The 15,358-nt window shown below is 42.4% G+C and overlaps 1 long non-coding RNA gene across 1 annotated transcript; it reads left to right on the top strand.

The window, feature by feature from the left end:
- Window positions 1-288: 288 nt before the first annotated feature.
- LOC115194797 (uncharacterized) lies at window positions 289-15,205 on the top strand. Its single transcript, XR_003878493.1, has 2 exons — window positions 289-456; window positions 14,985-15,205. It is a non-coding gene; the product is annotated as an uncharacterized LOC115194797 (long non-coding RNA).
- The last annotated feature ends 153 nt before the right edge of the window (window positions 15,206-15,358 follow it).

Below are 15,358 nucleotides of genomic sequence, written 5' to 3'. Positions count from 1 at the left end.
GTGTGTTAAGTGCTGATGTCCCATCCTTTCAGGGTGATGGCATCAGGTAGGAATAAATACATTTAATTAGTGGAGTAGGGGGGTGTTAATTTTATTCTATATAATTTTTAAATTAGTGAGTATAGTGTTAGATGGTAGGGTATTTATTCAGTACATTTTTTCTTTTTCAAGTAAAGTATAAGGGAGTTGTACTCCAGGCTAGTAGGTGGCGGTAATGCAACAAATTGGATGCCAACCGCCGTTAAACCTCAGAAGAAGAAGATTGTTGGGAACGTCATTAGACGGAAGAGGAAATACGTCATTAGACGGAAGAGGAAGGAAAGTGTGTTTGAAACTAAAGTCGCTAGTAACAACCAGCATCAAACGTAACATTGCTTGTCAAAATGGATATCATTTCTCGTTATGGTTTGCATTTATGCTGGCTTTGCTTCTGCTGTCTTTCTACAACATCCGAAGGTGGGTTGTTCACACCATCGCTTAGCTAGCTTCAGAAAGCTCAGCTACCTAGCTAGCTAAGTTAGCTAGTAAACAAAATGTAAGCTGGCTAGCAAAGATACATCCTGAAGTGATATAACGTTGTTAGCAATACGATGTGAAGTTCTATGGTGTTATTCTCAACTTGCTATCATCTTAGATCATCCAGATGCAGGTTTATGTAGCTAACGTTAACTAGTTAACTGGGTCAGCATGTCTTTACGTTAACAAGTTAACTGGGTCAGCATGTCATTACGTTAACTAGTTAACTGGGTCAGCATGTCATTACGTTAACTAGTTAACTGGTAATGTTGACATTATGGTCAACTGTGGCTCCCGAGTGGTGCAGCGGTCTAAGGCACTGCATTTCAGTGCGTCACTACAGACCCTGGTTCGGTTCCAGGCTGTATCACATCTGGCCGTGTTTAGGAGTCCCAGAGGGTGGCGCACAATTGACCCAGCGTCGTCCGGGTTTTAGCCCGTGTAGGCCGTCATTGTAAATAAGAATTTGTTCTTAACTGACTTGTCTAGTTAAATAAAGGTTACAAAAACATGAGAATTTCCGGTGACACAGTAGCCAGCTAGCTCTGCAGACCCTGTTCTACTTCAGTAGCCAGCTAGCTCTGCAGACCCTGTTCTACTTCAGTAGCCAGCTAGCTCTGCAGACCCTGTTCTACTTCAGTAGCCAGCTAGCTCTGCAGACCCTGTTCTACTTCAGTAGCCAGCTAGCTCTGCAGACCCTGTTGTACTTCTAGGAAACCTGCTGTTAATTGCATGTTGTTTTTAAAAAATATATATATTTCACCTTTATTTAACCAGGTAGGCCAGTTGAGAACAAGTTCTCATTTGCAACTGCGACCTGGCCAAGATAAAGCAAAGCAGTTCGACACATACAACACAGAGTTACACATGGAATGAACAAAACATACAGTCAATAATACAGTAGAAAGAAAACAAAAAGTCTATATACAGTGAGTGCAAATTAGGTAAAATAAGGGAATTAAGGCAATAAATAGGCCATGGTGGCAAAGTAATTACAGTATGGCAATTAAACACTGGAATGGTAGATGTGCAAAATATGGAATGTGCAAGTAGAGATACTGGGGTGCAAAAGGAGCAGAATAAATAAATACAGTATGGGGATGAGGTAGGTAGATAGATGGGCTGTATACAGATGGGCTATGTACAGGTGCAGTGATCTGTGAGCTGCTCTGACAGCTGGTGCTTAAAGCTAGTGAGGGAGATGGGAATCTCCAGCTTCAGAGGTTTTTGCAGTTCATTCCAGTCATTGGCAGCAGAGAACTGGAAGGAAAGGCGACCAAAGGAGGAATTGGCTTTGGGGGTGACCAGTGAGATATACCTGCTGGAGCGCGTGCTACGAGTGGGTGCTGCTATGGTGACCAGCGAGCTGAGATAAGGCGGGGCTTTACCTAGCAGAGATTTGTAGATAACCTGTAGCCAGTGGGTTTGGCGACGAGTATGAAGTGAGGGCCAGCCAACGAGAGCATATAGGTCGCAGTGGTGGGTAGTGTATGGGGCTTTGGTGACAAAACGGATGGCACTGTGATAAACTGCATCCAGTTTGTTGAGTAGGGTGTTGGAGGCTATTTTATAGATGACATCGCCGAAGTCGAGGATCGGTAGGATGGTCAGTTTTACGAGGGTATGTTTGGCAGCATGAGTGAAGGATGCTTTGTTGCGAAATAGGAAGCCGATTCTAGATTTAATTTTGGATTGGAGATTCTTAATATGAGTCTGGAAGGAGAGTTTACAGTCTAGCCAGACACCCAGGTATTTGTAGTTATCCACGTATTCTAAGTCAGAGCTGTCCAGAATAGTGATGCTGGATGGGCGGGCAGGTGCGGGCAATGATCGGTTGAATAGCATGCTTTTTTTTTTTGCGTTTTAAGAGCAGTTGGAGGCCACGGAAGGAGAGTTGTATGGCTTTGAAGCTCGTCTGGAGGTTAGTTAACCTCTCTGGCGCAGGTGGGACGAATTCGTCCCACCTACGTAACAGCCACTTGAATCCAGTGGCGCGATTTTTGAATCGTTTGAAATATTATTACTTCAATTTCTCAAACATATGACTATTTTACAGCTATTTAAAGACAAGACTCTCGTTAATCTAACCACACTGTCCGATTTCAAAAAGGCTTTACAACGAAAGCAAAACATTAGATTATGTCAGGAGAGTGCCCAGCCAGAAATAATCAGACACCCATTTTTCAAGCTAGCATATAATGTCACAAAAACCCAAACCACAGCTAAATGCAGCACTAACCTTTTATGATCTTCATCAGATGACACACCTAGGACATTATGTTATACAATACATGCATGTCTGTTCAATCAAGTTCATATTTATATCAAAAAACAGCTTTTTACATTAGCATGTGACGTTCAGAAAAAGCATACCCCCCGCAAACTTCCGGGGAATTTACTAACAGTTTGCTAAATTACTCACAATAAACGTTCACAAAAAGCATAACAATTATTTTAAGAATTATAGATACATTACTCCTCTATGCACTCGATATGTCCGATTTTAAAATAGCTTTTCGGATGAAGCACATTTTGCAATATTCTAAGTACATAGCCCAGCCATCACGGGCTAGCTATTTAGACACCCGGCAAGATTAGCCTTCACCAAAATCATATTTCCTATAAGAAAAATGGTCTTACCTTTCCTGTTCTTCGTCAGAATGCACTCCCAGGACTTCTACTTCAATAACAAATGTAGGTTTGGTCCCAAATAATCCATCGTTATGTTCCATCAGCGACGTTTTGTTCTTGCGTTCTAGACACTATCCCAATGGTAAATCACGGTCACGAGCATGGTGCAGAACGCGACAAAAAATTTCTAAATATTCAATTACCGTACTTCGAAGCATGTCAACCGCTGTTTAAAATCAATTTTTATGCCATTTATCTCGTAGAAAAGCGATAATATTCCGACCGGGAATCTGCAATAAGCTAAACAGCCGAATGAAAATACTCCACGGGGTCGAATCGCGCATGCGCCTCATTCCATTGTCACCTAATGGGACACTTGGAAAAGGCGATAATGTGTTTCAGCCTGAGGCTGCCTCGTCATCGTTCAGGTTTTTCCCGGGTTCTGAGAGCCTATTGGAGCCTAGGAATTGTCACGTTACAGCTAAGATCCTTACTCTTCAATAAACAGAGGCAAGAAGAACGACTCCTTGTCAGACAGGCCACTTCCTGCATGAAACCTTCTCAGATTTTTGCCTGCCATAGGAGTTCTGTTATGCTCAGACACCATTCAAACAGTTTTAGAAACTTTAGGGTGTTTTCTATCCAAACCTGAACAATAATATGCATATTCTAGCTTTAGTTGACCGGGGTAGGGGTAGCCAGGTGGAAAGCATGGCCAGCCGTAGAGAAATGCTTATTGAAATTCTCAATTATAATGGATTTATCGGTTGTAACAGTGTTTCCTAGCCTCAGAGCAGTGGACAGCTGGGAGGAGGTGCTCTTATTCTCCATGGACGTTACAGTGTCCCAGAACTTTTTTGAGTTTGTGCTACAGGATGCAAATTTCTGTTTGAAAAAGCTAGCCTTTGCTTTCCTAACTGCCTGTGTATATTGGCTCCTAACTTCCCTGAAAAGTTGCATATCGCGGGGGCTATTCGATGCTAATGCAGAACGCCACAGGATGTTTTTGTGCTGGTCAACGGCAGACAGGTCTGGAGTGAACCAAGGGCTATATCTATTCCTGGTTCTACATTTTTTGAATGGGGCATGCTTATTTAAGATGGTGAGTAAGGCACTTTTGAAGAACAACCAGGCATCTTCTACTGTCGGGATGAGGTCAATGTCATTCCAGGATACCCCGGCCAGGTCGATTAGAAAGGCCTGCTCACAGAAGTGTTTTAGGGAGCGTTTGACAGTGATGAGAGGTGGTCGTTTGATCGCACACCCATTACGGATGCAGGCAATGAGGCAGTGATCGCTGAGATCTTGATTGAAAACAGCAGAGGTGTATTTGGAGGGCGAGTTAGTTAGGATGATATCTATGAGGGTGCCCATGTTTATGGATTTGGGATTATATCTGTTAGGGTCATTGAGGGCATCAAGCTTAGATTGTAGGATGGCCGGAGTATCAAGTGTATGAGTCTGTCCTCATTGCACGTCTGTTATTTGATGTCGCACCTCAAATGATGAGCTAGTGGACTGAGACCAGATGGGGGGGTGAAATAGGTGGTGACATGACAGTGTGTTATCAGTGGACTGAGACAAGATGGGGGGATGAAATAGGTGGTGACATGACAGTGTGTTATCAGTGGACTGAGACCAGATGGGGGGGTGAAATAGGTGGTGACATGACAGTGTGTTATCAGAGGACTGAGACCAGATGGTGAACTAAATGGAAGTCACAGGGTACATCCCACATAGCAGCCTATTCCCTATAAAGAGCACTACTGTTGACCAGGAGTCTGATCAGCAGCAGTTCACTATGTAGTTGACAGGGTGCGATGTGGGACACAGCCAGAGTGTTCTCTCATGACCTGTGCTCTCTGCTAACTAACTACACTGAACATATAAATGTGCTAACACATATAAATGTGCTAACCTCTGTATCTCTGACCTACACACAGTAGTGTCTACACATTAGACCTCTGTATCTCTGATCAGTAGTATCAAATTATTTGTCACATTCTCCGAATACAACAGGTGTAGTAGACCACTGTTCCCCAGGCGGCGAAGACGTGGATGTTGATTAAGGCAGCCCCCTCCGCACCTCTCTGATTCATAGCGGTTAAATGTGGAAGACACATTTCAGTTGAATGCATTCAGTTGTACAACTGACTGGTATCCCCCTTTCCCTTACCGTGAAATGCTTACTTACAAGCCCTTAACCAAAAATGCAGTTCAAGAACTGCTAAATAAACTAAAGTTAAAAAAATGATAAAGTAACACAAAATAACAATAACAAGCTATATTTTTATTTATTTATTTATTTCACCTTTATTTAACCAGGTAGGCAAGTTGAGAACAAGTTCTCATTTACAATTGCGACCTGGCCAAGATAAAGCAAAGCAGTTCGACAACATACAAAAACACAGAGTTACACATGGAGTAAAACAACATACAATCAATGATGCAGTAGAAAAAAAATAAGACTATATACAATGTGAGCAAATGATGTGAGATAATGGAGGTAAAGGCAAAAAAATGCCATGGTGGCAAAGTAAATAAAGTATGGCAAGAAAAAAACACTGGAATGGTAGATTTGTAGTTTGAAGAAAGTTAAAAGTTAAAATATAAATATAAATAATATGGTGCAAAGGAGCAAAATAAATAAAATAAATAAATACAGTAGGGGAAAAGGTAGTAGTTTGGGCTCAATTAAAGATGGGCTATGTACAGGTGCAGAGATCTGTGAGCTGCTCTGATAGCAGGTGCTTAAAGCTAGTGAGGGAGATAAGTGTTTCCAGTTTTAGAGATTTTTGTAGTTCGTTCCAATCATTGGCAGCTGAGAACTGGAAGGAGAGACGACCAAAGGAGGAGTTGGCTTTAGGGGTGACCAGAGAGATATACCTGCTGGAGCGCGTGCTACAGGTGGGTGCTGCTATGGTGACCAGTGAGCGGAGATAAGGGGGGACTTTACCTAGCAGGGTCTTGTAGATGACCTGGAGCCAATGTGTTTGGCGACGATGATGAAGTGAAGGCCAGCCAACGAGAGCATACAGGTCGCAGTGGTGGGTTGTATATGGGGCTTTGGTGACAAAACGGATGGCACTGTGATAGACTGCATCCAGCTTGTTGAGTAGGGTATTGGAGGCTATTTTGTAAATGACATCGCCGAAGTCGAGGATTGGTAGGATGGTCAGTTTTACGAGGGTATGTTTGGCAGCATGAGTGAAGGATGCTTTGTTGCGAAATAGGAAGCTAATTCTAGATTTCACTTTGGATTGGAGATGATTGATGTGAGTCTGGAAGGAGAGTTTACAGTCTAACCAGACACCTAGGTATTTGTAGTTGTCCACAAATTCTAAGTTAGAACCGTCCAGAGAAGTGATGCTGGATGGGCGGGCAGGTGCAGGCAGCGATCGGTTGAAGAGCATACATTTAGTTTTACTTGTGTTTAGGAGCAGTTGGAGACCACGGAAGGAGAGTTGAATGGCATTGAAGCTCGTCTGGAGGGTTGTTAACACAGTGTCCAAAGAAGGGCCAGAAGTATACAGAATGGTGTCGTCTGCGTAGAGGTGGATCAGAGATTCACCAGCAGCAAGAGCGACATCATTTATGTATACAGAGAAAAGAGTTGGCCCAAGAATTGAACCCTGTGGTACCCCCATAGAGACTGCCAGAGGTCCAGACAGTAGGCCCTCCGATTTGACACACTGAACTCTGTCAGAGAAGTAGTTGGTGAACCAGGCGACGCAATCGTTTGAGAAACCAAGGCTACTAAGTCTGCCGATGAGGATGTGGTGATTAACAGAGTCAAAAGCTTTGGCCAGGTCAATGAATACGGCAGCACAGTAATGTTTCTTATCGATGGCGGTTACGATGTCGTTTAGGACCTTGAGCGTGGCTGAGGTGCACCCATGACCAGCTCTGAAACCAGATTGCATAGCGGAGAGGGTGCGGTGGGATTCAAAATAGTCGGTAATCTGTTTGTTGACTTGGCTTTCGAAGACCTTAGAAAGGCAGGGTAGGATGGATATAGGTCTGTAGCAACTTGGGTCAAGAGTGTCACCTCCTTTGAAGAGGGGGATGACAGCAGCTGCTTTCCAATCTATGGGAATCTCAGACGACACGAAAGAGAGGTTGAACAGGCTAGTAATAGGGGTTGCAATAATTTCGGCAGATAATTTTAGAAAGAAAGGGTCCAGATTGTCAAGCCCAGCTGATTTGTAGGGGTCCAGATTTTGCAGCTCTTTCAGAACATCAGCTGAATGGATTTGGGAGAAGGAGAAATGGGGGAGGCTTGGGCGAGTAGCTGTGGGGGGTGCAGTGCTGTTGAATGCAGTAGGGGTAGTTAGGTGGAAAGCATGGCCAGCCGTAGAAAAATGCTTATTGAAATTCTCAATTATAGTGGGCTTATCGGTGGTGACAGAGTTTCCTATCCTCAGTGCAGTGGGCAGTTGGGAGGAGGTGTTCTTATTCTCCATGGACTTTACAATGTCCCAGAACTTTTTAGAGTTGGAGTTGCACGAAGCAAATTTCTGTTTGAAAAAGCTAGCCTTGGCGTTTCTAACTGCCTGTGTGTATTGGTTTCTAACTTCCCTAAAAAGTTATATATACAGGGGGGTACCGAGTAAATACGTGGGGGTACAGGTTAGTCGTAATTTGTACATGTAGGTAGGAATAATGCATAGATATTAAATGGCGAGTAGCAGCAGTGTAAAAACAAAGGGGGGGGGGGGGGGTTGTCAATGTAAATAGTCGGGAATCTTGGTCCTAGTGATATACTGGGCGGTACGCACTACCCTCTGTAATGGCTTACGGTCAGATGCCAAGCAGTTGACATACCAGGTGCTGATGCAACCGGTCTGGATGCTCTCGATGGTGCAGCTGTATAATTATCTTAGGATCTAGGGACCCATGCCAAATCTTTTCAGTCTCCTGAGAGGGAAAATATGTAAATGGGGGCCTGTTCGGCCCGCCTTTCCCTGGGAGAGACACTGCCCGGTCTCTGACCTCCCTATAGGCTGTCTCATCGTTACCACTTGTGTCGTCAGCAAACTTGATGATGGTGTTGGAGTCGTGTTTGGCCACGCAGTCGTGGGTGAACAGGGACTACAGGAGGGTACAAAGTACACACCCCTGGGGGGCCCAGTGTTGAGGATCAGCATGGAGGATGTGTTGTTGTCTACCCTTACCACCTGGGGGTAGCCTATCAGGAAGTCCAGGATCCAGTTGCAGAGGGAGGTGTTTAGTCCTAGGGTCCTTAGCTTAGTGATGAGCTTTGTGGGCACTATAGTGTTGAACACTGAGCTGTAGTCAATGAACAGCATTCTCACGTAGGTATTCCTTTTGTCCAGGTGTGAAAGGGCAGTGTGGAGTGCAATTGAGATTGCGTCATCTGTGGATCTGTTGGGGCTGTATGCGAATTGGAGTGGGTCTAGGGTTTCCGGGATGATGGCGTTGATTGATGTGAGCCATGACCAGCCTTTCAAAGCACTTCATGGCTACTGACGTGAGTGCTACGGTCTGCTTGAAACATGTAGGTATTACAGACTCTCAGGCAGAGGTTGAAAATGTCAGTGAAGACACTTACCAGTTGGTCTGCGCATGCTTTGAGTACATGATCTGGTAATCCGTCTGGCCCTGCGGCTTTGTGAATGTCTAAATATCTTGCTCACATCAGCTACAGAGAGCATAATCACAGCCGTCCAGACAGCTGGTGCTCTCATGCATGCTTCAGTGTTGCTTGCATCAAAGCCAGCAAAAAAGGCCTTTAGCTCGTCTGGTAGGCTCGCGTCACTGGGCAGCTCGCGGCTGGGTCTCCCTTTGTAGTCCGTAATAGTTTGCAAGCCCTGCCACGTCCGACGAGCGCCAAAGCCTGTGTAGTAGGATTCAATCTTAGTCCTGTATTGACGCTTTGCCTGTTTGATGGTTCGTTTGAGGGCTTAGCGGGATTTCTTATGTGCGTCCTGCTCCTTGAAATCGGCAGCTCTAGTCTTTAACTCGGTGCGGATGTAGTCTGTAATCCATGGCTTCTGGTTGGGATATGTACGTACGGTCACTATGTGGACGATGTCGTCGATGCACTTCTTGATGAAGCCGGTGACTGAGGTGGTATACTCCTCAATGCCATTGAATCAGTGTCTATACATCTGTTCTTTTGAGTTTTGATGTTGTATCTCTGACCAGTAGTATCAGGGTGTCTTTTCTTTAGATCCAGAATGGCTCTATCTGTATCAGTATCTGGACAATATATTGTCTCATGTTTTTGGTTTTAATCTTGGTCGACTGAGTTATCTGTTCTTTCGACCTTTCAATTTCTCAGAATTTTTAAATGTGAGTGTGTGTGTGTGTGTGTGACACCCTATGTGTTTTAATAAAATCAACTATAGGCATTGAGCTCGTCTGATGCTTTAAACTCTCCGGGTATGTGGGACAAAATCGTCCCGCACTGTTCAACAGCCAGTGAGAAATCAGAGCGCCAAATTTAAAACCACAAAATCTCATAATTCAAAGTTCTCAAACATAGGATTATATTTTACACCATTTTATAGATACACTTCTCCTGAATCGAACCACGTTGTCCGATTTCCAAAAGTCTTTACAGCGAAAGCAAAACATTAGATTATGTTAGGAGAGTACATAGACAAAAGTAACCACACAGCCATTTTCTAATCAACTAGCATGCATCACAAATACCCAAAACACAGCTAAATGAAGCACTAACCTTTGACAATCTTCATCAGATGACACTCCTAGGACATCATGTTACACAATACATGCATTTTTTGTTCTATCAAGTTCATATTTATATCCAAAAACAGCATTTTACAGTGGCGCGTGAAGTTCAGAAAATATTTAGCCTCCAAAACTGCCGGTGAATCAGCACTACAATTAACAAAAATACTATTCAAAAACCTTGATAAAATATTAAACTGTCATTCAAAGAATTATAGTTTAACATCTACTGAAAGAATGTAACCGCATTGCCAGATTTCAAAATAACTTTACTGGGAAATCACACTTTGCAATAATCTGAGTACTGTGCTCAGAAAAATACACTAGGCGATACAGATACCCACCATGTTGGAGTCATCGAAAATATTAAATGGCATTAGAAATATTCCCTTACCTTTGATGATCTTCATCAGAAGGCACTTCCAGGTATTCAACAAATGTTGTTTTGTTTGATAAAATTCATAATTTATGTGCAAATAGCGCCTTGTTGTTCACGCGTTCAGTAAGCTACTCAAAATGTCGTAAGCGCGCCGAAAATGTGACGATGAAAGTTTTTATATTTTTTATTTATGTTCGTTCAAACATGTCAAACGTTGTAAAACATCAATCTTTAGGGCCTTTAGAACGTGAAGATTCAGTAATATTTCAACCGGACGGTTCCTGTGTCTAGAAAAACGTTTTGGAACGTGGAGCAACCTCTCGCGTGAATGCGCGTCTCCTCCCCGGGGTCACCAGCTTCTCAGCCTTCTCATTCAGTCTCTGTTCATTGTAGACGCTTCAAATAACTTTCTAAAGACTGTTGACATCTAGTGGAAGCCTTAGGAAGTGCAAAATGAACCCTAACTCACCGTGTGTTCGATTGGCAATGACTTGAAAGGACTACAAGCACCAGAATTCTCACTTCCTGCTTAGATTTTTCTCAGGTTTTTGTCTGCAATATGAGTTCTGTTATACTCACAGACACCATTCAAACAGTTTTAGAAACTTTAGAGTTTTCTTTCCAAATCTACTTATATATACTTTGTGCATGACACAAGTCATTTTTCCAACAATTGTTTACAGACAGATTATTTCACTTATTCACTGTGTCACAATTCCAGTGGGTCAAAAGTTTACATACACTAAGTTGACTATGCCTTTAAACAGCTTGGAAAATTCCAGAAAATGATGTCATGGCTTTAGAAGCTTCTGATAGGCTAATTGATGTAATTTGAGTCAGTTGAAGGTGTACCTGTGGATGTATTTCAAGGCCGACCTTCAAACTCAGTGCCTCTTTGCTTGACATCATGGGAAAATCAAAAGAAATCAGCCAAGACCTCAGATAAAAAATGTGTAAAAAAAATTGAAGACCTCCACAAGTCTGGTTCATCCTTGGGAGCAATTTCCAAATGCCTGAAGGTACCATGTTCATCTGTACAAACAATAGTACGCAAGTATAAACACCTAGGGACCACACAGCCGTCATACCGCTCAGGAAGGAGACGCGTTCTGTCTCCTAGAGATGAACGTACTTTGGTGCGAAAAGTGCAAATCAATCCCAGAACAACAGCAAAGGACCTTGTGAAGATGCTGGAGGAAACAGGTACAAAAGTATCTATATCCACAGTAAAACTAGTCCTATATCGACATAACCTGAAAGGCCGCTCAGCAAGGAAGAAGCCACTGCTCCAAAACTGCCATAAAAAAGCCAGACTACGGTTTGGAACTGCACATGGGGACAAAGAATGTACTTTTTGGAGAAATTTCCTCTGGTCTGATGAAACAAAATGGAATAATAACTGTTTAGCCATAAAGACCATCGTTATGTTTGGAGGAAAAAGGGGAGACTTGTAAGCCGAAGAACACCATCCCAACCATGAAGCACGGGGGAGGCAGCATCATGTTGTGGGGGTGCTTTGCTGCAGGAGGGACTGGTGCACTTCACAAAATAGATGGCATCATAAGGACGGACAATTATGTGGATATATTGAAGCAACATCTCAAGACATCAGTCAGGAAGTTGAAGCTTGGTCGCAAATGGGTCTTTCAAATGGACAATGACCTCAAGCATACTTCCAAAGTTGTGTCAAAATGGCTTAAGGACAACAAAGTCAAGGTATTTGAATGGCCATCACAAAGCCCTGACCTCAACCCTGTAGAACATTTGTGGGCAGAAAAAGCATGTGCAAGCAAGGAGTCCTGCAAACCTGACTCAGTTACACCAGCTCTGTCAGGAGGAATGGGCCAAAATTCACCCAATTTATTGTGGGAAGCTTGTGGAAGGCTACCCAAAACATTTGACCCAAGTTAAACAATTTAAAGGCAATGCTACCAAATACTAATTGAGTGTATGTATACTTTTGACCCACTGGGAATGTGATGAAAGAAATAAAAGCTGAAATAAATCATTCTCTCTACTATTATTCTGACATTTCAGATTCTTAAAATAAAGTGGTGATCCTAACTGACCTAAGACGGGGAATTTTTACTAGGATTAAATGTCAGGAATTGTGAAAAACTGAGTTTTTAAATGTATTTGTCTAAGGTGTATGTTAACCTCTGACTTAAACTGAGGGCAGAGCGATAGTTGTTCTCGCTAGGGACTGGAACTGGAGAATCTATTCATAATGTTCATAACATATTTACTTGAATCGGTTCTCCTACTGCCTCCGAACTCTGGTTCGTTAGAGAAACAAAATAATGGGCAATCTTCCAGAAGTTTCCGTTGGTAGCAAAACGCAGCCAGCCATGTAGATGATTTTGGAGGACTTTTACCAGACTGACTGGTCTTCCAACCTGGTGCGTTTGTGACTCAACTGAAAAATATGCTCTTATTAAAACACAATTGAGGGAATTGATATTTGAGTCAGAAAAAGGATACTCATATGATAGGTAAGAGAGATATATATATATATATATATATATATATATATATATATATATATATATATATATATATATATAGACAAACCTTGCCAACTGACAATCTCTTAGAAAGAAAATACAAACTATTGGAACACAGACTTCAAAATATCTGATATTGGCACAAGAGGGAGGGAGTGTTGGAACATAACTAACAAAAATGTACGCTTAATCCAGTATGAACTAATGTATAGAATGTATTATATGATACACAATTCAAAATGTTTACAGCACAATGGCAGTGTCATGTCTTACGTGTAAAACTAATAATGACTAAATAATTAATCCCTTCTGGAAGTTATGGGCGGAGTTAGAAAGTTGGCCTGCAGAAGTTTTATGATGTAAGTTTACTTTTAATGTGTCTTTCTTCATATTTCAAGACATGGCATATGAGGGTGCGGTGAGATACCCAAATCTGAACTCCTCATGAGGGGCCGCAGGAAGATGTTGAGAGAGAGTTTATTTGCTGTCAGCTGGAGTAATAAAGGCCTAGTTCACTGATTTGTAGAAGGAAAAAAACAACGACCGACTGGAGTAGAAGGTAACATGATGTATCTAATTTAAAACATTTGGGCGAGAAACAGAGAGAAACAGATTAGTGCAGTTTTGAGGCCATATGTGTTACAAGCAGTGGCGATTTTAGCATGTGAATCTTGGTGGGGCAAAAACAATATAATTAAGAGGGACAAAATAGACCAAATTATTAGTGTGTGGCACATGGGCTGCTAACAGCTAACAGCTACCAACATACATACACTTAGTATTACTTTCTTAGCTACAGTAGACATATCTCCCTGGCATCTTTTATGCAGCAGCATATAATACATTTTGGACTCCCCTTGTTGGGCTGTGCTCACTTGAACAGGAAGGTGGCGTGGCGGTCCTTCGTGGGCAAATGTCGTCATTTTGTCAACAAAGTCTGGTATTCTCTGGATTTGGAGGCTTTATTAACTCAATGATGTTTGTATTTATTTTTGACATTGTGTGCAAACTGATATGTGACACATTAATGCCAAAATAACATGCAAAACAACAACAGAAAATGAGAGAGAGCCCCATCTGCCCTGAATGACGGGTCACCACTGGTTACAAGCACTGGAAAACTCCAAGGTATGAGGGATGTTGTTGTGAGACAAACGGGATGGGTATAGTGGTAGTGGTGGTAGTAGTAGTGGTGGTGGTGGTGGTAGTAGTAGTAGTTATAGATGAGGTGGGAACATGCAGATCTTAGCAGGTGTGATGTCATTGATGTTTGTTGAAATTTCTCTCAATAATCCACCACCGATTTTCAGATCAAATGAACATTGGCAACATCAGGAAGTAGCATTAGCCACCCTAGCACGGTGGTGGGAATTATTTATATTGACAGTACACGTTTTTTCACCGAGCCATTAAAATCTCGTTAAGGAGAAAACTAACACCTTCGCATCCTGAATAGAGGATGTTTGATGTATGAACCTGTCGCGGGGGGACAAGCGTATTACCGGCTGGTCTGACTGCATTCCACCTAGAGGTAATACGAGATCAGGAAGAACTAAACCCTCTATGGTTCTTGGCGCAAGGGAAGTTTGTCAGTGTTCAGAATCATTCTGTTTTGATCGGAGTGATTGTTGAGGTTTATCTAACAAATGTAGACGTTAATGCTGTAACTAGTTGTACGTTTTCAGTGAAAATCAAGCCCTGTGCTTTAGCTGTCACCCTGATATTCGCTACATCCTTCGCTGTGTCCCGGTGTTGTGCTGCCAGCTTGCCGTTCATGCTCCATATGTTTTGGTAAGGAAAATAAGTTGGAAAAAGTTAACGCCAGCGACATAATGATTTCACTTATTTTTTATTTTATGAGTTCCCAATTGTCTTGAATGCAGCAGTATATACCTACAGCATGTATATACATATAACGTGCATGTCACTGACATCCAGATGGTGAATACTGTAATTATTTCTCCCTTCAATATAAACAACTTCTTGTTTTTACAATTCACTATCGCCCAGCTGTTGAATCTGTTCTAATTTGGTGTTCATTCTCCACGGATCAGTCTGCTCTGTTGGGTAAAATAGTAGTATTTTGTGAGCACGTGAGTCTGTTCACGACAAATACAAAATTTGCTACTAAGTACTAAACTCTACTATATTACCATGCTAAACTTCTTTTGAAAAGTTTTATACAACATTTAGACTATTTGGTCTTAAAGATATTCACTCTGATTTTGTTTTTTCAGGTCAGGTTCAGGTTGTTGCTCCAATGTCCAGGGTTCATGCCGTAGCGGGTGGTGATGTCATCCTTCCTTGTTTCCTGAAACCCACTATGAATGCTGCGAGCCACACAGTGGAGTGGCTCAGACCAGACTTGAAGCCAAAAGAGGCGCATTGTTACCGCGACCATCGTGACTCTGAAGAGGACCAGAATCCTTCCTACAAGAGAAGGACGTCACTGTTTAAAGAAGAACTGAAGAACGGCAACGTCTCATTGAAACTAACAGGAGTTACTCTCTCTGATGCTGGAAACTACACCTGCTTCATTCCAACAGTGAGCAGGACTCAGAAACCTGTCGTTCAACTCTTGGTCGGTGAGTCATGTAAATACTAGTGTACA

This window comes from Salmo trutta, chromosome 5 (assembly GCF_901001165.1).
Source record: "Salmo trutta chromosome 5, fSalTru1.1, whole genome shotgun sequence".
Lineage (NCBI taxonomy): Eukaryota > Metazoa > Chordata > Actinopteri > Salmoniformes > Salmonidae > Salmo > Salmo trutta.
The sequence above is the reverse complement of the archived record's forward strand: the minus strand, read 5'-3'. Positions and strand labels throughout refer to the sequence as shown.